At 29.7% G+C, this 22,947-nt stretch overlaps 1 protein-coding gene across 9 annotated transcripts in view; it reads right to left on the bottom strand.

The window, feature by feature from the left end:
* ASPP (Ankyrin-repeat, SH3-domain, and Proline-rich-region containing Protein) overlaps window positions 1-22,947 on the bottom strand; it is a 368,351-nt gene that overhangs the window by 240,089 nt on the left and 105,315 nt on the right. The window contains exons 1-2 of one of the 9 annotated variants that reach the window (XM_088194937.1): window positions 5,717-6,039; window positions 4,578-4,727 (exon numbers count right to left, since the gene is read on the bottom strand). The exons of 6 other annotated variants lie outside the window; for them this stretch is intronic. The gene's annotated coding sequence lies outside the window, so the exon portion shown is untranslated. Of the gene's footprint in view, window positions 1-4,357; window positions 4,436-4,577; window positions 4,728-5,716; window positions 6,040-22,947 lie in introns of those variants that run through there. 2 more of the 9 variants (XM_088194935.1, XM_088194936.1) reach the window with 2 other exon arrangements.

Raw genomic sequence — 22,947 nt, 5'->3', positions numbered from 1 at the left:
TTAAAATTATATATATTTTTTTTTAATAAATTTTTTGTATGTGAAAAAAAAGTATCATTACTTTCCGCTTTTCCTATATAGCACGAATGTTTGACGAGTTTTCAAAACTTGTTTAAAGCCAATATTTATTTAGCCATGTGGGCTATTAACGCTGCATATTATTTTAAGAAAAAAATGTTATGTAGGGCATTATCATATAATAGCATCTGTATCATACTAATAATAATATTAATTCTGAAGGACCGATTCGCAACTAGCTTGTAGTGATAACAAATATTTTCGGTCGTATCAATAAATACATTATTAAAACCAGAAAGCTGAAGTTACTGAGAGTTTAAATACAATTCCCCAAACCCTCGTCGAAACCTTCCGTGACAAATTTGAACCCGGATGCTGAGAAGTATCTTCGAGTTTAATTTAAGACATTAGATCCTCCTCAAAACCTACAGACTCACAACATTCACCAGCGACATGCAAAATAACAACATAAAATTGATGCCATTTGTCAATTTATAATTTATTTTGTCAACGTATTTAATGTTGGTTTTAATCAAGATAGATTTATGTATAAAAAATATTATTTTAAAAATTTAATTAATTAATTAAGAAAAAATGGATTTCTTCCTAAAAATGGGACACCATCGCAAAAAATCTTTTAACAGCTTAAGTCTCAAGGTACGTGCTATAAATCAGGAGGGATTAAAATATCCGTCACCTTAATAAAAAAAGCATATATGTATATATAGTTTTATCCTCGAAACAACCGTTCGTAATTTATTTATTGGCCAACTTTATTTGTTCAAAAAATCCCGTCATTAACAAAAAAAAACAGGAACGCGAGCAACCAAAAATCACTTGATCTCAGACACTTCATCTGAGAATTTTATAGAAAAAGAATTACAGCCCGCAGTGTTAAAAATGTCATTTTCGACAATGTAATGAATGAATAAAAGTGTAGAAATAAATGGGACAAAAAGGTTTTCGTACACAGAAATCTTGCTTGATTCTTATTGGTACTCATTAACAACACAGGATCAACGTATATATTATTTTTAAAGGTACCTGAATGCAAGGAAGGTTGTTTAAAAGCTGCTTATTGTTTGAAACCAAAAATATAATTAAATAAAAATAAACTTTTTTATTTATGAATATTTCATGTTAAAGTTCTACAATCTATGTGTCACATGATAAAGCCAGACCACACATTTCTATATAGATCAATTGAGATGAGTACGTCATTGACGTTAATTAAAACGATTATTATATGACATATTCAGACTAATATAATATATGGTTGACGTCGTCAACAATATTTACTTGATGGTTTAATATTTTACTAACAAGTCACAGGAATTGGAATCGCATAACTACCAGAATCACTTATATGGGACGAACATAACTTGTCTAGCTTCTCAAATGTTTTAGCATCAAACGTTTATCGAGACTTCTCGTATATTAATCAGAGACCTTATGTTAAATAGACCATTGAATAAAATACATTAAACAATCCGATCCAATCCAATGAATTATTCAACGGACACGCGTCAACGTTTTGACCGGTCGAATCTCCACTGCAAGGGGGATGATTCGGTCGCGTGCATTTGCAACCCCTAGAGGGTTTATTCACATGACAGGTTGGCCGTGACAACGAGTGGCGTGCGTTGTCGCGTTTGATATTTGCGGCAGGTGCGAGCAAGGTGCTCGAAATGCACTTTGTTTCATAAAGGTTGCCGGATAATTTTCGTTTTAATATATTTTATACAAAATTTCGTTCGCTGAAATATACCTATACGCCTATAGCATTCCTTATTATAATACATTGCAAGCCAAGGCATGATAATAATTACGAATCGAATCGTGACCGGTCGCGGTTGCGCAAAATGACATTGCGCAATTAATAACAATAAGAGCGCGAGAGTGCCTTCCGCGATTTTATAATAATAAAATTATTATACTACAACAATATGAAAGAGGAAAAAGTTTTCGAATCTGCGAAACTTTGTCTTATTTTTTCGCCGCCACGGCAACGGCGATCGATCGAAATGTCAAATTGAAACTTGCCACGACACGCAAATGCTTTCAGAATGGATACTTCGCTGCGTATAGTCGATATTGTTTGACCTTTGATACTGTAATTGCCATAAAAATATAATTTATATTATCAATTAGTCAGTAAACAGATCGACATGAATATTCATTGACTATTGAAATGATCTGTATATGGTGACAATAATATAACACGGAATTGTGGGTATTATCTAATAAATCTTTTATGCAAAACGTGTTATTTATTGCGATGTATTAGCTACACAATCAATAAAATATAACGAGAGCAGTAAATGTGAATGTAGAGATCAAAAATTATACAACGAAAATATTATTTAGAACGATTGAATAAAAAAAATACTTGCTTTATTCATATTCTATTTTTTCGATGTTGAAGAGATAAAAAGTTTGAGAAAATGGCAATAAATTAGAATTTTTCATAAAAAATATTAAACTAATATTTTTTCTTCTACAAATGTATTCAAATTAGATTATGAATTAGAATTGATTTAACCAAATATGTAAAATAAATTTATAGCTGATCTAATATAATCGACAATATAAATTACATAGGTAATAAAATATAATTATGATTTTTTTATATTGAAACAAAGTGAAATTATGAATATAAAGCGCATTGTATAAAAATAATACATGTAAATTACAGTAAAACTGATTATAATAAATTACATAATAATACAAATTAGTATTATTAAAAACACATTTATAAAAAAAAATAGTAAATTTCAATTTCTTGCTTTGAAATTCTATATTCGTAATATTATTTCCTACTGTAACTCAGATTGAGTAATATTCAAAGATTTATAACATAACGATTACAAATATCAATTCAAAAACTGTTTTATTTTGCACTATAAGATTGCAGTCTGTTTCACAATTAAAACAATTATTAGTACACGTGTGCTTGTTATAAATGACAGTAGTGCTCTCAATGTTTTGTTTAGAAATATGAATTATTATATACTTAAATTATTTAATCTTGTTGCTTATTAATATATATTAAAACCTAATATTTATTACCATTAGAATTATGCATTCAATATAAATAAAACTGCATTATATATTTTTGTATGTCAGCGTCAACAAGATTTTTTTTGTATTTTGTCAAATAAAAGCAAATATTTCATTTTCCACTTTTTAGCTTACGTTTCAAGTTTACTTTTAGTTGCGGTTTTTACTACTTTAAAATTCTATATTCATTATAATATTATATACTGTAACCCAAGGTTACTTAGATTGGGTAATATTTATATTTTTGCGATCCAAGCATAGAGTAATAACATAACAGACATAGAAACTGTTTTATTTTATTGCTAAAAATAAATATTACTACACGTGCGTTTGTTGCAAATTACAGTAACACTTTATAATGCTTCGTTTAGTTAGATTAAGTGTTCGCTTTTTAATTTATTTAAACTAAAAATATTTATTACCATCCATTTCTAATTAACATTTAATATAAAAAAACCTACATGATATATATTTATATGTCAGCGTCAACAAGATTTTTTTATATTTTATCAAATAAATAAAAGCAAGTATTATTTTAGTTTACATTTAAAGTTTAACTTTAGTTGCTGTTTCTTAACATTTATAAAAATACTACTAGCAATTATTTAGAGTCTAAAATTCACATTTAATGAATAAAATATATACTTTGCATCATAATCATAATCACTCATAAAATATGTAAATAGTGATGATTTTTTAAATTTAATATTTTAGAAAAAAAGTGTTGAGAATCAATGAATTTTGTTGTAAATTTATGATATAAAAACAAGACATGTTGATAAACATAATTCTACATATAGATATGTAGAAAAAATCTTGATTGTATATATTATATTATAGAATTCTGCATGATTATCAGGAAGAGAAATATATCAATATGCACAAGAAATATATAATGGCAAAATAAAGGTGAATATATTCGATATTTATAAACATAACTAAAAATATATTAATATTATGTTTTTATGTAAAATTCTAAAACCTTTGCAAATCATTTATAAATTAACTATCACCTCAATATGTTTATTGATCTTATCTAAAAAATAATCCGATTAGCATTCAAATGTAATTTAACATTAATTAATTACGCAACAAAACTTATCGCATAAATATTGCAAATGCGCACAATTTTATGACCAAAACATTGCTACTATGCATTGCGCACATCACAATCGATAAACTTAAACATACTTGAACTCAATTAACGCTTGCATAATCGAATAATGCCCAATTCGACACAAACTCGCACATATTCATGCATCCAAATCTACTGATATACCTGGTTAGTGAGTCCAATTAAACGAGCGTCTACTTGCGCAGGTGTCGCATCGGCTACATGCGACCGAATGCAACGGACAGTCCCACGTTTCATGGTCACCGTACTACAAAATCGATCATACCGCTCCACCGACCGTAACGGACATTACCGTAAACTATTTTCATACACATATCAAAACCTTATTATATAATAATAATAAAAAACAACTTTGCAAACATACCTTTGCAATGCGATGATGGCAATCTGGACGTCGGATTTGATTCTTTGCACAAAAACACACACACTCACTAGTATTTACTATATATATATAATAAACGTAACACTATTTTAATATTCACGTTACACTTTTTTATATATATTTGGGTCGCACCTGAGTTGAATGAAAATATGGGTGTTTAATGAAATGTACACATATTTACACACACGCGCGTGTTTCTTATCAGCTGTGTTTCTTATTCATAAGTTGTGAATTAATAAGGTAACAGTGTTTTCACAGCGTGAAGAAAACGCGTACAAAACAATTTTTAAACGAGCGTAAAATTAAATGTATGCGTAAGTGAGTATTGAACGCGCGGGTTTCGCGCATCATGCGTCGATGTCTCTCCATACAAGTTTTGAGAATAATCGATACTTTTATATAAAATTATATATTAGCGTGATATAAATATTTTTATAGCATTGTTAAGCTATAAATTTGCGTGGGGTTAAATGTTATAACTAGAGCGTTATATATTTTTTATTGTGTTTAACAAACAATAGTGAAACTTTCGCATGATTTTTTTTAGGAAAATATAATTTCGACACAATGGTTCTATTCACACGTTGGATTACGTCACCTTCGAATGGCACTATACACACAATTGACTATGAATATGTTTTTTTTCGATCGGCTTCCTCAGAATCAGAGGCGTTCAAACTGTCAAGTTAAAATATATTCGATCGCTCATAAGATATTTTACTTTGGCGTGTTATATGTAATTATATTTTAACTGACTCGCGCTATAATACAACTGCACATCTGCGCTTGTTTAACTTTGAACTTTACAAATTGCTTATTTGCCTCTAGCATAAAAACTGCAATTGAAAACATAAGCACCTGCCATTTGCGCCGTTCGCTCGACCAAATGTCAGTCATGGAAACACATGGTTTCGAAAACACGAAAAAGGACGTTGAGATTCGAATTTTTTTCGTGCGCAGCCTCCGAGGCGGATACACGAACGGCAACGGTCTTAATACACATACCTGCAATACAGGTTTCACATTCAAAATTATATACGCGCTCGCGCATGTGTGTAGGTATGTAGTACGTGTACACGTATAAAATAAATAAATTATGATTTTTAAATAAATAAACGTACTTGTTATTTGGGTACTGTGAATTTTTAGGTTATTTTCGTGGCACTTGTGCTACTGGAATATTTAATGATTTTTAGCACTCGCTGTGTATCACTTGATCACTGTTCACACACTATGTCACAAATCGGGCGAAACGCGACGGTTCACGTCGAACCGGCGGAGATGACGAGGCGTCGTTCTCGGGTCGGTCATGTCGACGACGGACGTGGTGGTTCTGTTCGCGATTCCATCGGAATGTTGACTTGTTCTTCTCTTTTCGAAAAAATAGGCACGCCGACGTTGCCTTCGGAGCACAACGGCTAAAGACCGTTGATCGAGCGGACTGGTAAATCAACGGCAGAGCAGCCCGCACACGCTCCGCATTGAAACCGAACAAGTGCGTTTATTTTTAACACAAATTATGACTTAAAAGTACTAAGAACACACCAGCGCAAACATACACATATAATTATTGTTCTAAGCCATCGCTTCCGGACGCGCTCGCGTTAAAATGGAACACTACGTTAAATTTGTTACTCTGTATCAACGGTGAAAAGAAAACAAAAGAAATATATTTTATTATAATTATTAAGAAAAATAAAAATTGAATTTTTCTCTATTGATTTCCGAGCCCCGGTAATAAATTCTTTTGTTTTTGATCAACTGTCGACCAATGAAAAATAAGCATTTAAATATAAAACAGCAATGTGGCAACAATTTTCATTAATTTTTCAATGTTCGATTTGACTGAATATAAATATTCGGATTGCAAATTAACTAGGTACGTTTTAACTATGAAAATTAAATTTACACATAATTTGTGTAAGGATTAGAATAATACATTAATTCAGCTACACGAGGTGTGATCAAAAAATACACTGACCCTACATCCATTTAAAGTATAATAATAAGTCCGATAGTCTGATCCGTTGAGATAATCAGTGTCAAGTTTAAACAAGTTGTGATTTGTCATGGATTTTGAGCAACAAGTTAACATTAAGTTGCAAAAAATGCCAAAGAAGTTCATAAAATATTAAAATCAGTGTATGGTGTTAATGTGATATAAGTGAATTAAACGCTGAAATGAGTCAATTGAAGACGAGTAACGGTTGGGACGTCCTTCGACCTCAAAAACAGATGAAAACGTGCAAAAATAATAAAAAATGGTTCGTTCAATCAAGCGGTTAAATATTCGAAAGCTTACCGAAGAACTGAATATCTCGTAAGGGCTCGCGCAAAGCATTTTATCCGATAATTTGCAAATGAGATGAGTGAGTGTGAAATTTGTTCCCAGATTTTTGACTGACAAACAGATGGAAAATCGTGTGTCAGTTTGCACGTAATTGAAGGATCGTCTTGATGCAGATCCAGACTTTACGGTCAAAATTATAATGTATGGCTATGACCTTGAGACAAGAATGCAGGGTTCCCAATGGAAAACCAGTGTCTCTCCTCGCCCTAAGAAGGCACGTCAATCAAAGTCGAACGTCATAGTCATGCTAAGCCGCGCCGTCATAGCCGCGCAAAGTCAAAACGAAATTCATTTTATAACATGGTTTTTATTTATTATTAATTACAAATATATATATAAGAAAAAAGAGGCGTCTCGCTACCGCTCGCGCCGATTTTCACTGTAGAACCAAACAACCTAACCTTTTTTTAATGATATTGTATTGATTTATTTTCATTTTGGTATATTTTGTAACTGTCCAGCATCATCTAATCTATGACTAACTGTTCAAAAAGCGAATCACTAGTGATAGAGTTATCCACAAAACAAAATAATTAGAATTAAAAAATCATTTTCTTTCATTTTATTCAATTTTATAATTTTGATTTGCGCGGCTTTATCGTCGTGGCAATGTCGGGGTTGTATTGCGCGGGATTGTCTTGCGCGGCTATGTCGGGGCGGCTTTGTCGGGTCCCCGCTTTTTTCGATAGTCAGGGCATATATCAGAGTTCGTTCCAAGGGGAACCACTGTAAACTCCGAATATTACAAGGGCATACTGCAACCTTTGCAAAACGATGTACGGAGAAAGAGACCAGAAAAATGGGCCAATAGCGTCCTTCTTCATCACAACAACGTGCCGTGCCACACCTCGCTTCTGATTAGCAAATTTTTTGCTGAAAAATGTCCATGTCCGTCCACATCCACTTTACTCTCTGGACTTAACATAATGCAAATTCTGGCTCTTCCTAAAAATAAAAACCGCGCTAAAAGTAAAATGTTTTGCTACCATTCCTGATATTAAGAGGACCATGACGAAGCAACTAAAAGCCTTTCCAGAAATGCTTCCAATCATGAAATCAACGGTGGGATAAATGTATCACTATCCAATGAGAGTATTTTGAAGGAAATAAATTAAAAATTAATGTATTTGTTCGTAATACAATTATTCACCGTACTTTTTTATCACACCTCGTATAAAAAATCTTCGTAAATTTTCAAATTTTGGTTTAAAATAAAAGGTTTTAATCTTTAGTTTAATTTTATTTTTAAATGTATTTTTTTCATATATGGCAACCCTAGTTATGGATAATCCTCCAGGTCCTGAAGACAATTTACTGGAAAAATTCAAGTTTATTAATGTCAAGTTACTTCATCTCAACACCACTCCATTACTGTATACTTTTATCTTAAAGATAGTTTGCGAGTTTAACCCTTTAAGTTCTGAATTAATTTTCCTAAAAGTCACGTAATTATTCAATTATATAGTAAAAAATAAATTTTAAGATTTACTGAAGATTTTATTATTTGTTTATGTTCATTCTATGCTGCATCTATATTCACCTTCAGGATTAAATCTTTAACTTCATTTTTTACTGAATAATTACGTAATTTTTTATTAAAATAATTTAATTTTTTAATTTAATAAAAAAAAATTTTTTTTAAATAATTTGATAATTTAATTTTTTATTAAAATAATTACGTTACTTTTTATTAAAATAATTTAGCACTTAAATTTTTTTATTGAGCGTGAAATAAATCCAAATTTCGCACTTAAAAGTCGTACACAGTGATTCGGATTTATCCGCACCTAGCACATAAAGGGTTAATCCTTTATGTGCTAAGTAAAAAATAAATTTATAAAACATATTATAAAAATAATAATGTAGAATAAACATTCTTGTTTTATCGATTAGAAAAAAATCTAGTTCATAAATAAATTAAAAATGAATTGCCCGAAAATAAACATAATGAGCGTGTGGGGGTGCCTTACGCCGAATACTACGGTGACGTTCGCGCCGGTGAAACAATGACAGCCCGTCTCTTTCTCTACCTGGCGCCAAGCGCACAGTTCGAGCGAGATAGGTAGTAACCCCACAAGTAGGCTCGTATCAGCAACCTGTAAATGGTATATACGAAATACAGGTGAGACGGTGTAGGTACAAATGTATCACTACTTCGCTCGCGCCACAATTCAAAGGTGAAATCGATCGAACAAATATTGTTTTTTTCGTTCATTTCACAAAACACACACACGTGAACTTCACGTCAAACTTTAGTATCACAGAAAGTTTGAGAAGCGCCAGTAAAAGTTTCAGGGCTGGCACCACTACACGTGCGACAGCGTTCGAAGAAACGTCAACGGACGAATTCTGAAGAATGTGTTTGTGTTTCGCACAGGTAGAGCAAAACGTAAGGCAAAAGGCACAATGGCTCGTGATTGTAGGCATTATTCTGTTCAATGATTTCGTTTATGGACAAGTGTAATGTATTATGTTATAAAAAGGACTTGCGCAAGTGTATCATCCGACTTTGTGTTGAATCTTAAATGTGAAACCAAAGTGAATATATGCTTGAACATTGTATAAAGTTGGTCGTAAAATGTTCTTATCGTACGTGTGGCGAAACAAATTTGTATGGTACGTACAATGTATGTATATGTAATACACACATATATGTAACAATGGTAAATTTTGACTATGTAAAATGCGAACGTTAGATAACAATGTAATCTCCAAAATTAAAGTGTCAATAAATAACGTTTATAGCAACTTTGATAATTAGATTCAATACATATGAGGTGTGTCCATTCCATTTATTTTTAGTGTATGCAACGTATTACACACACTAACTCTGAATGCGGCAGGAATATTTTATTTCGAAAAGGAAGATAAAATTAAAAACACAATCACCATAATCTAGTCTTATATATATTCAATCAATTTATCTTTACTTTTGCAGAAAAAATAGGTTCACAAAAATAGTATGATAACAATAAGACCTTGCCGGAATGCATTTATAAAATAATGTTAACTTGTCTAAAAAAATCTGCAATGCAACTTCACCAAAAATTGTCGCGATAAGCGACAATTTAAACCGTTTTGTTAAATTCAGACAAAAATGATCCGTTTTACTTTCAGCATTCGCAACATTTACGAAGAGGCGAAAACAATGATTTTTATATGAAGTTATTATGCCACTATTTTAATTATAAAACGTAATATTTGTAAACTAGAGCGGCGTTCCGTTTTCAAATATTTTACTGAAACAGCATTCTGTAGAATTATTGCTTATTTTTACACCTAAATAACAAGCGTTTGTTTAGTAACAGGCGCTGTGAGGTGTTGCTTTTAGATGAAAATACGAAGATATTACATCTTCTTTTATAACGATTTAAATGAAAGAACCTTTTTTTAAAAACATATCAAATAAATTTTGTACTAACCGGTCAGTCAACATACTAATAATATCGATCTATACCTACGGATAACAAATTATTTTATTTCGTGTCTATAAAGCTCATTAATGAATATAAACGCTAGATTTACAGTTTTATTAGAGGACATTCCTTAGAAACCTTCCGTGATGGACTTTGCACCTAGAAGCTGAGATGTCGCTGAGCTTTATCGAAACCTTTGCAACCACTGGATACATTACCTACACGCAAAATTAATCATCGGTTAGCTTCCTCGACTTTATAATAATTTGTAACAAAAAAAATTGTAGATACTATTTTATAATTTTTTGCTAATAAATTAAATTTAGGTGTTGTATTATTAGTTTGTTTGATATCGCTAATAATGCAATAATAAATCTTTTAAGTCAATTTTCACGGGTAATTGTGAAGTATATGGTAAACCGGTTAGAAATAAGTATTCATAGTAAATATAAGCTGCGCTTATATATAAACAATTTCAATGAAACAGAAAGGTAGAACTCCTTATAATAAATCTTAATGCCTTATTTATGAACAAATACCATTTTCTTAACTAGTTCTTTAGCCTTAACTTAATATTTTCATTTGAATTAAGCATAACACAAACTCTATTGAATTATTGATGAAATTGGATGGTCGTATGAACTGTATTTGATATTTATTTATTTATTTTATTTTATTAATTTATTTAGCTTAATAGCTAATCTTTACATCTAACAAATTTATTAAACATATATAAAAATATATAAAAAATACATAACAGAAAGAAAAAATAAAAATATACAATAATAAAGTCTTAATATTATAATTTATTTCTATATGTACGAAGGTGTTTTTTTATTCCATTTATGAAACCCGTTATATTTTTGCTGTTTCGGATTTCTCTTGGAAGACTATTATATAAATCAAAACCTCCGTACATAATTCCCCTAGCCGTACTCGTTTTCTTATACTTAATTATCTTTAAATTTTCTCTATTTCTAGTATTATATTTATGTACATCTTTATTTCTTATTAAATACTTATTAAAATATTCAGGTAACATATTATTTTCTAACTTATATATAAATACTAAAACATTCATACTCAATATTTCTTGAACATTCAACCATTCTAATCTATCAATCATACTTTTACAATTAGTTAATATATTTTTATTTAAGATAACTCTCATTGCCCTATTTTGTAATTTTTGCAACATTTGTTTATCTAATTTATTTAACATATTTAATAGTGTTGCACAATAATTAAAATGGGGCAATATTATACTATTGTAAATTATTTTTTTTGTATTTATACTTAATATATTTCTTAATCTAGATAATAAACCTATTTTTCTACTAATTTTTTTTAATATGTAATTACAATGTTCTTTAAAATTTAATTTTGTATCAACAAGTACTCCTAAATATTTTATATTATCCACTATTTCTATAATAGAGTTATTTATTACTATTTTGGTACTATTATCTAACACATTTTTATAATTAATAAACATACATTTAGTTTTATTCTCATTTAATTTAAGTACATTATTCTTTAACCATATTTCTAATATACTTAATTCATTATTTAAATTATTTACAATTTCTTTAATGTTATCACCTATGCAATACATTAATGTGTCATCCGCAAATAGATGAATTTTACATTTTTTCACGTTATTAACTATATCATTAATATACAAAACAAATAACAATGGTCCCAATTTAGACCCTTGTGGTACTCCATAAGACACTAATTTCTCTTCAGAATATACATTATTTATTTTAACTTTTTGTTTTCTTTTATATAAGTAATTATTAAACCATCTTAAAACTATATCACTTATACCTATACTCTCCAATTTCTTTAACATTATTTTTCTGTCTATTGTTTCGAAGGCTCTCTTGAAATCGAAGAAAACTGCTCCAATGATTTTGTTTGTATCCTTAGCCAACAGCCAATCATTTATCACTACTTGTAATGCAGTTTCAGTGGAATGCTTTTCTCTGAATCCCGATTGTTGTTCACATATTATGTTTTGAGAAGTAATAAATTCCTTTAATTGTTTGATTACTACTTCTTCTATTATTTTTTCTATACACGGTAGCATGTTTATTGGTCTCATTTCTTCAACTTTTTTACTATTTTTTATTTTAGGTATAGGTACAATAGTAGCAATCTTTAAATTTTCAGGCATTTCTCCTAAGGAGAGTGCTTTATTTATTAAATAATTTAATTTAGTTCCTATTATTTCCTATTATTATTTATTATATATTTTATAATATTTTTTATCAGTATATATTATTGAGGTTTACGTGAAATTATTCATATACTATATATTCGTTTATAAACAATTTACCTGTTACCAATCTTAGATCATAATCGAACGTTCCCACTTGTTAGTTTTTTTTTGCTTTTGACGTTAATCAAACAAAATATGCTGTGACTTATACGTAATTTAGAATTAAAATATAAATGCGGGGAATCATATCATATTGTACTTTAATCACTGATTAATGAGATTCAATTACATGTATATTAAGATTCTGGATACAAATCGCTTAAATAACAAACAAAAAAATGTAACATATTTGTCAGACCGACAACCATCACCATACAAATATAATATTTGAGACTTCATTGAGCAGTCAAAATATATATGTGTCACAAGAGAACAAAAAACATTAAAAGCCATGATATAAGTATTAACATACAACTGTTTTTCTTACACATTTGGTCGGTCAGTGAGAGAATTATTATCTGCCGGCCGACCCAAAGAGACATTTGTTAATCGGTCCTTTATCAGCTGACTTATTTAGAACAACTGCAATAATAACAACAATCTTCAAGTTGCTGAACTAATTCTACGACTAGACACATTTGTGTAGCATTTATGCCTCACTTTCTGCTAATCGTTTATGATGAAATTAATAACCCTTAACCAACATTAATTTCACCAGAGTGCACAAGACGTCTTTCGACAATTTCCGAGAAACTCGCAATGCAATGATCGTATTTTAGACTGCATGAACAATAAATTTATTTATTAATGTTGCTCTTATAGTTTTTGTAATTCCATTACAATAATATTTTCACTTTACGCTACATTAAAAACGCGTTTTTCTTGTGATATAAATTTTAATATGATTATATGATTATAAGTTGCCTTTGTACTAGAACCTAATATTTTTTATATAAAATAAAACCCTCAAACTAAAATTTCTAATAAGCACTTCTCTGGAGCGATGAAGTTGAAAAAGAAACACACGACTCCACTTCATGGACACTGTATTTGATAGTATCTTATCTGAGTAAAACTCGGAAGATAAAACAGAAACTTTTTTTCTCCGCCCATCTCCGTCACACTCATTTTCCAGCTCGCAAGAGAGAGCGCTGCTTTTCGCCTATTTTCTCAATTTTCCCTCACAGCGGCAAATAGAATTTAGTGATTTATATAAGGAAAACTGTCCACTTCATAGTCTGCGGTTATTGGATACTTTGATAACCCGGAGCGATATCCAAGAGTTCACTTAGAAGCAATATATATTATACCTACGAATCTTTCACACGAGACTATCGCTTAGTTTTATTCGTTACGTTTTCGATACGGATAATGCGATTACGGGTTTAGTATTAACGGTCTTATTATATATTCATGAGACGATATTGAATTAACAATAAGACCTAAGATGAAAAATATAAAAACTTGAGAATACGACTTAAAACGAAGAACATATAATGTGTATGGTATTAAAATAACTTTTTACCATTAAATTATTTGATAAAGTAAAATATATACATATACAGTGAAACCTTGGTTCACGAACATATTTCGTTCCGAAAATAAGACTATATTTCAAAATTCTCGTATATCAAAGCCAATTTATCTATAAGAAATAATGGAAACTTAAGTTGATTCATTCCAAGACCCAAAAATATTCATAAAGAATGACTAACACAAAATACACATATTTTTTTATTACTTAAACTTATCATTTCGTCCAAATTTATCTAGGATTAATTTTATATATCAATGAAAAAATAAATAATATATAAATCAATAGCTTTAAGTTTGGATCAAAATAAAAAAAAAGATTTCACTAAATGATATATGTACATAGATTTAATTAATTTGATACAAAACCACATATACATATACATATATTAATAGAATATATTAATGTACTTATATAGATTATTATGATTCGGATTTAAATTATGATTATTATGCTTGAATTATTTGTTCATTGTCTCTCGAGGATTATGAAAACTAATTAATTGTATATATTTGACATCCTTGTAAACCATTATATCTCATTTAAATAATAAAATAATGAATAAATGTATGTAAAAGGTTATTATAGTATTAAAGAATTTCCATAAATACATAATAAATATTTGAAATATAAGTGAATAAATTATATATATAAAAATAATATTTTTTCCAACGGAGTATTTTGCAAAAATGTGACATATTTTTTGGCGAATGTTATATATATTATATTTTATAACAAAAATTCAAATCTTAGTCGATAAAACAAAGGAATGAACAGCCTTAATAAAATTTCTAATCTTATAAAAGTTTGTATGGAGGTCCAATCGACTTAATACAAAACTTGTTTTGAAGCAAAAAACTATTTTTATGTTAGGTTTTCTTTTTTTAGCGAATATTATAAGGGTTATTAAGAGTTATATTTTATATCAAAAATTCAAGTCTTAATCTTCAAAACAAAAGAATTAACAGCCTTAATAAAATTGCAAGTATCATAAAAGTTTGTATGAGGGTACGATCAACTTAATATAAAACTTGTTATAGAGCAAAATACTATTTTTTTATATTTTATTTCGATGCAGGTTTAGCTTTTGAACGTTTTTTATGAAGCACACTTTTTTGTATGATTTTATCCGTCGAATTTAAATAACAACATCATGAATAAATGTATGTAAAAGATCATTATAGTATTAAGGTATTTCAATAAAAATATATTTAGATTTTAAATATAAGTGAATAAATAATATATTTATAATAATTTCATACCAAATAAGTTATTTATTAATCCATAAGTCCGTCAAAAGGCAAATTAAGTATTTAGTTACTACTACTTGATTTAGTGTTTTTTCTCGAAAAAAATGCTAAATCACAAATTCTTATTTTTTGAGAAAATTGCTGATTTTTCGAACTTTTTAGAACGTTTTTTTGTAAAAATTAAATTTCATTGTTCTAAAATCGAGAAGTTAACATCCCTATTTTCATTTCTCGAAGAAAAAACATTTAGAAACCAGAATGCCTAATAAAATATAAGTTGATTTTAAATTATATATTATCATCATTTTAGATATGCTTTATTCGATTCATGAAACTTGGAAATATGTTTACCCTGAGCCGCCACTATTCATATTCTATATATTGTCACAGATAAAACCTATTCTCCTGTAAATATAAATTTCGTTACGCAAAAAAAAAATTAAATCGAATCCATCCGAACCTCTCGCTGATGGCATTACTAAATCCCGCGGGAAAGCGCATTTTACGTTCCACAAAATGTCAAAATCCAATTCTACGTGGCATTTCCCTCGATCGATGTTACGTACTTTTTCCCACCGTATCCTATGTCGTGTCGCATATCTCACGACCGTATATATCCAGAGCATACGCAATTTGACTGCCAAACCGCCCCTTGTCTTGGGCCATTGGCGAATTTGGCAAATCCCAAACTTGCCGTCGTTTCACAGCCGTGACATTAGACAGTTGCCTTTGATGGGGGTTTTCTCTCTCCCGCATGACCACAATTATGCTGCAAACTTGTCGTATAACAGAGTTAACCTGTGCTCGTAGTTTTAAGATTGTCAAACTTCGCTATTAAGCAGCAGTGGTCCCAATTTGATTACGCGTTAAATGCGGCGTGTGCGAATTTCGTGACGTAAATTGTCAGGTACAGGTGACCTCAAACCAGACGTAAGAAAGTTTAAAAATAAGTTTAACATGAAACAAACCATCGATGGTTTTAATATAAAATAAGCAACAAACAAATATTTAGTTTATTAATAGGAATTTTTAGTAAAATTATTGCGCACACGAAAATTCCACACAGCAAGAATTCTGAACATATGTGATTGTTTTATTGTCAAATATATTTTACTTTTAATTCCAAATACTTAGTATTTTTCTCTATTTTTAAGTAAAATTATGTGTTATTATAGAAACGTTGGTACCTCACTGTCGTGAAGTACCGAAGCGCGCGAGTGTGCGTATACCGGACCCTCAACTTCTTGGGTTTTAAATATTATTTTTGTTTCGTTCTGATTTTTTTATTCTAGTTTAAAATTGAATGGTTGAAGTTAGACATTCATTTTAGGATTTTTAATGATAGTTAAAATGGTTCAATAGCATTTTCAATTCATTTGAAAATTGGTTTACAACAGCTAAATATTTCCAGAAGAAAAATTTTATGTTATTCAAAGTTGGATGTGAAACTTAAATATTTAATGATAAAACTAAATATTGTATATCATTTAAGATTAGGTTTAAAACTTAGCTAGATAATAATCAAACCAAACATTTTATTACGTTTTAAAATAGGTTTGCAACTTAACTATATATTAATAAAATAAAAAATTCCAATATTAAAACGTAACATTTTGTATCATTTAAAAGTAGGTTTGCAGTTTTAATAAATAATAATAATAAATACCATCAGTTACACATCAGCTCAAAAATATGACGGATAATAAAAAATATTTGTGTGGTATTTTTTAAATTTTATATTAATATTATTTAAACTTCAAAGAACATTACAGTAAAAAGTCGATTCTAAAAGATATCTCTAAATACTAATAAACTAATAAATAATATCGCATTCACAGTATTCTAAATACATATTTATTTATCATATCATTGACCACTTCATAGCTCACGTGTTTAATTGGCCATTTATCTAGAACACTTAATGAACTTGAAAGTAGATTGCCCTATACTTGTTCAAAAGAGTCTCCACCATATCTTATCAATGATTTAATATATTAAAAAATATTTTTAATTTAAACAACACCAGCAGTTATGATCAGTGATATAATGGGGCCGGAGCGCGCCAAAATTAACAGCAAAATCAAAAATGTTCCTATCTGCGCCCGTGTAACACAAAATAATCAAAGTAACAATAGGCAGTCCAATTCTATAGGTTGTTTGTACAAAGTCATAAACATACAAAACAGAGTCTTTCTTCTGTGACATATAAACACTTTTGCAGCCGATTGCCTTTTCTTTTGAATTTTGCCCGAATATATCGACCGTATTCAGGGGAGTGCAACCTCGGTTGACATAAGATCGCGAACTTCGGTAAAATATAAATAAAATCTGTCAAATAAATTAGATTAATTTATTAAACTTTATTTGCGAAAACAAATGCGAAGACTGATAAGTTATCAGTGATTCCTTGATAACACTTTAGTCTGTAGCAATCATGAAAGAGGATAGTAAAAATAAACATATTACATTAGAAAAATTCTATAATACATTACTGAAATGTTGAGATAAGTTTTTATATTCTGACAAAAACATTAAAAAAATTTAAATATTTTAAAATATCAATTTAAAAAAAATTGAGGGGGTGTAAGTTCAGCGCTCCGGCACTTATTTTTTATCACTGGTTGTGATTTGTCATAATTAAAATATTAGAATATGTCATTCAATGCATAGTATTAAAGAAATCATGTATTACATATTATGTGAATTCTATTAATAGCAGCTAATTGTGAATTCTCAGTTTCGAATAGAGCGACAATTTAAGGTACATACATAGGCACGTAAGGTACGTACCATTCGGCTCTCTCTCTCTCTGTTATAACAAGTTAATGTACTACTATCAAAATGATCCGACCGAGCTTTAATAGGTTTATTAATTGAAATCTACTCGCATCGTGTTCCACATTTCGGAGCAAATGACAGAACTGAATTTGCGAACCCACACACTTGTACTTGGTCGCGTAGATAAATCGTCCCGGAGTTTTAGAATTAACCCAAGACACGTTGTCAGTGGCGGCGGGGGTGTTAGAGAATAAATCAGGGTAGGTCAATAATTTAGTACGAAAGTTCAAGTCCAATATAATATCCCGAGTGGACGTCCCGCGGCCCTTAACGGTCCTGAAGGATTAACGTATTATGCCAAAATGACCCGTGGGTCGCAATTATAATCGTCTGACAACATAAATTCACTTCATGACCTAATACCTCCTTTCACCTCTTAATCGGGATAAATCCGGGATAAGATGGACAATAGTTACGTGTTGATTCAGTCTGCTATTATATAATATATATTATATATATATATTTAAAAAAAAATTAAATCAGCGTGTAACAAATATAGCAAATATTTTGAGCTCCACATTAATATAAAAATAGTTGTACACGTAAAAATACCAAAGTCGTCTAGTTAACGAAAGAAGCACACAGTCGACTTCAAACTAGTTCCGTTTCCCTTCGAACACTGTCCGACGTCCGGAAGTTTCTCGGAAGTTTCCCGGAAGTTGCGACGGACGCTACGAGTGTCGTCAAAGGGACGTCGCGCATACTTAAAATTTCATACATATTTTCGCGTTTTAATTTCCGGATTCTTGTGCCACATCGCCGCTATTAAACATAGCCCACCTTTTATATTGCCCGAGTCAAATTGCCAACGCCGGCCATTTTTTCGCTCACCTACAAAGCAAGATCTCTCTTAGCGATTGTTCCCTTTAGCCGCGTAGGAAATCGCGAATTTTATTTGCGCCAGGAAATTACCGGCATTAATCTTTCGGAACTCTCGAGCTGATGGTTGAGGGTGAGGGGAGGGGCTGTGCGGAAAAGTTTTTTATGTGTATTCACTAAACAAGATTAGATCTTCATTCTTGCGTTTCGGGTGAGAATTGCTCCCGAGTAAAGGCGAAATAGATTTACTCCGATCCGAGTTGCGACGACAGGCAATGCGTCTTGGGGTTGAAAATTATTTTTTAATCTGAGATTGAAAAATGCAAATACATGGACCAAAAAGCTACTGAAATTAATTTTATAAGCAGTGGTTTCCTGAAAAATATTTTTATCGCAAAAAATCAATTATGCACTAATAAAATGAAGAATAGATTAAAAGTTAGAATTGAATAACTATATAATTTCGTTATTCCAAAAAATAAATTTGGACAACAAATTAGTTGACACACTGACGTGGGCAATATTTACTCTTGGGTGCGACGGCCGACGACCGGCGGGTCCTCGTCCGGCGATCATTCATATAATTTGTAATAACTATGTAATTATAAAAATAATTTAATTAAAAATAATACTAAATGAATCTAGTTTATACCCGTCACTACTTATCCTACAAAAAACTTTACAAGAAAGCAAAAACTATTTGTAAAAAATCATTTTTTTTTATTATACAAATAATTCTATTAAATATTTATACATTCGATAGTAAATTTTACGTACCTAGATATTTACGACAAAACAATAAACAATTTATTAAATAGTAGACTTTTATTTTGTCTGAAAATCTGTTCCAATCAGCAAGAACAGTTAATTGCATATCATATTAAATCACATATCTTACTTATTTAGCTCTTATGTAAAACATAAGAGCTTAATAAATAAGATATGTTATTTTATATGATATGAAATTACAAGTATAACTAGAATTAAAAGTGAAATATATATGACAAGCAAACAATCACATATATTCTGAATTTTCGCTGTGTGGAATTTTCGTGTGCACAATTTTTGTTTGCGCAGTAATCGCTAAATTAGAATTTATTATTAGTAAATAAATTTATTTAAGCTTAAGAAATCATAATAATAAATAATTAATATCGGGCATCGTTGTTCGTCTATTTAAGGATATTATTATTTAAATTACAAAATTTACATCTACATGTAAATATAGATTATTTTTCGATATATCTTACAGTTTTGCTTTCATTGGTTATTTAAATTTTAATACTTAAATTTTTTTACTGATTTTTGAGATTATTTACTACAGCAATAATACGATCATTCATAGTTTTTCTAGAAAGACTAGAGTTTTTTTTTTGTTTTGATCAAATATTTCTAAAGAAATTATTCTGCAATTAAAAATTTTTAAATTTGCTAGTGTTAAGCTGACGAAACTATTACAAATATATTAATCATGTTTATTGCTGAGCTAATTTAACTTATCAAATATGCACGCAGCTGCAGCTGGAGACATTTTTTTATTAATAGCACATTTTCGGACTATATCGAGCTTAGTCACATGCATTGGAATTGTTCCGGCACAAATTTATCTGACGCTCAACTACTTACACAACACAAATACAATTTTAAACTTTACAAAAATCACTAACGCATTCTCTTACCAGCTGCATGCTATAGATTAGGTTAGGTTTAAGGGTAAGGATCATCCCATTTGAAATATGCAATGTATCCAAGCTCTGTTCTCAATCGATACTACGTAAAATTTCAACTGAAGTTTGCTCAAGCTCAAACTGTTGGAGATTTTTTGTAAGTCATCCAAAATAAATATTGTATAATACACCTTTTTATACTAATCTTAATATTTTTAAAGAAGCTTCATAAAATGCAACAAATAATAAGTATTAAAAAAAACTTTATTATTTGCAAACACTCACTGTTTTTTATCAAACAAGATTATAAATGTCACTATTCAATTGAACGCAGAAGTATTTATTTTCCGATTTTTGGTTAAATATGCGGTCCTCGTATTTAATTTTACGCTTGTTATTAATTGTAGGGTTTTCTCGAAACATTATTAATGCCATATTAAAATAATGTCACTTTTAAGCTTTGTGTTGCTTTTCCGTTCAACGATTTTTTTTATATACAATACAATATAGAAAATAAAGTAATATTACATATAACATGTATTTAAGATGTTCCTTAAATTAAAATTCTATGAAATGACACTGTCCTTACAAAATGAAGTATTGAAAGCACTTATTGAAATTGACGCATTGACCGTGAGAATAGTCTTATCGCACATACGTGTTAAAAGCGCAATTAACAAAATTGCGACTCGCCATCAAATGCATCAGGGAATTTGAGTAATTAGTATCCCCGCTATTATATTACATTGACAATTGCAGCAAGTGGAATGTGATAAAGAAAAGTGCAGTGTTGCCAAAGTTTTACCTATTTAAATATTAAATCGGCTGTGCAATGATTATTATATGGAATACGTCAAAAATAAACAAATATTACACTCATTACTCAGCGTGTCTGGAATAAACAAACAAAAGGACCTCATCCATTTTGACAAAGCTTATATAAACGCTAATAATTCACATCTAAAATAAACCGTAGAGCTACGTTAAAAATCGATCAAGAAGCAGCCGCTTCCCTCTTCCCATCAACCTTGTTACAGCTATGACATTCAAAATCTAAAGCTTAACTCAATCTTTGGATATGGCTAGATATATTTAATGACAGATTATTTAATTTCAAAGCTAAAGATAAACAGATTAACATCCATTAATCCAGTTTTAATGCCCAGTTTATTTATAAATTTATGTTCTTATATATTTAAAATATAGACACTGAAGAGCGATAATAAATATACAATAATAAGTATGTTTATATGAATAAATATTAGATTATTAAAAATACATATCAATAGTATCTATGCAAAACTCAAAAAAACTTCATAAACGCGTAAACCTTTTAAATTGTTTATATAAACATAGCTAATATTATATAACTTGGAGTGTTAATTAAATAATCACACACATTGGTGCGGGGTGCTTTTAATCAAACGCTCTTACAGCTCAATAATTGGTTTTCATTCGTGATCCCGTGAATCTCCTTGCTCAATAATTATTTTATTATCCCGTAGTTCCCTTTTGGATTAGGGTTATCTCACGTGTTCACTATTTCCCGTGACACTATTAATTCTCGCCGAAATTGTTCTCGGGTTAATCATAAAATACGGCGCAGCTTGTTAATTTTGTGGCGTCGTTACTCTATCGGTTAGATTTAATCATCGCTATATAAATTTAATAAACATGCAATAAGCAATGTTAAACATTCATGCAATATTATTAGGAACATATGTTAAAAATTATAAGCACAGTTAAATTTATATTTCTTAACCCTTAATTGTTACTGATTTTTTATGATGATTTGCCAAAATGTTTATAAAATAAGTTTTTGGTGAATTCTAACTACATTAGTTAAACTTTTTGAACGTTAAATTATATTATTGGACTCAATTATTTAACAAAGTTCACTTTACATAAAATATATTAAGTGAAATTCAGTAAAATACTAACACGATGTATTTCAAAATTTATTTGATTATTAATTTTTTTTTATCGTGTAATATAAATTGGTATTTTTGACTTTAAAATAAAATAATCTGTTTAATATGCAAAATTTTACCGATCTAGCGTTTTAAGGTAATAAAGATGAATTTGATCGCGTTTACTTTCACACAAAAAAATATAAAAACGACTACAACAAACAACAGTAGACTATATATAAAATATACATCAATAAACTTCGCGCACGGAAAATTTTAAATATCAATAAGAAAATGTAAAATAAAAGATTGAATAACGCTTTGATTAAACTTCTGAAATTTGC

The sequence above is a fragment of the Plectrocnemia conspersa genome, unplaced genomic scaffold, assembly GCF_051122295.1.
Source record: "Plectrocnemia conspersa isolate PC_06_02 unplaced genomic scaffold, ASM5112229v1 ptg000010l, whole genome shotgun sequence".
Lineage (NCBI taxonomy): Eukaryota > Metazoa > Arthropoda > Insecta > Trichoptera > Polycentropodidae > Plectrocnemia > Plectrocnemia conspersa.
This window is presented reverse-complemented; position numbering and strand designations above follow the sequence as displayed.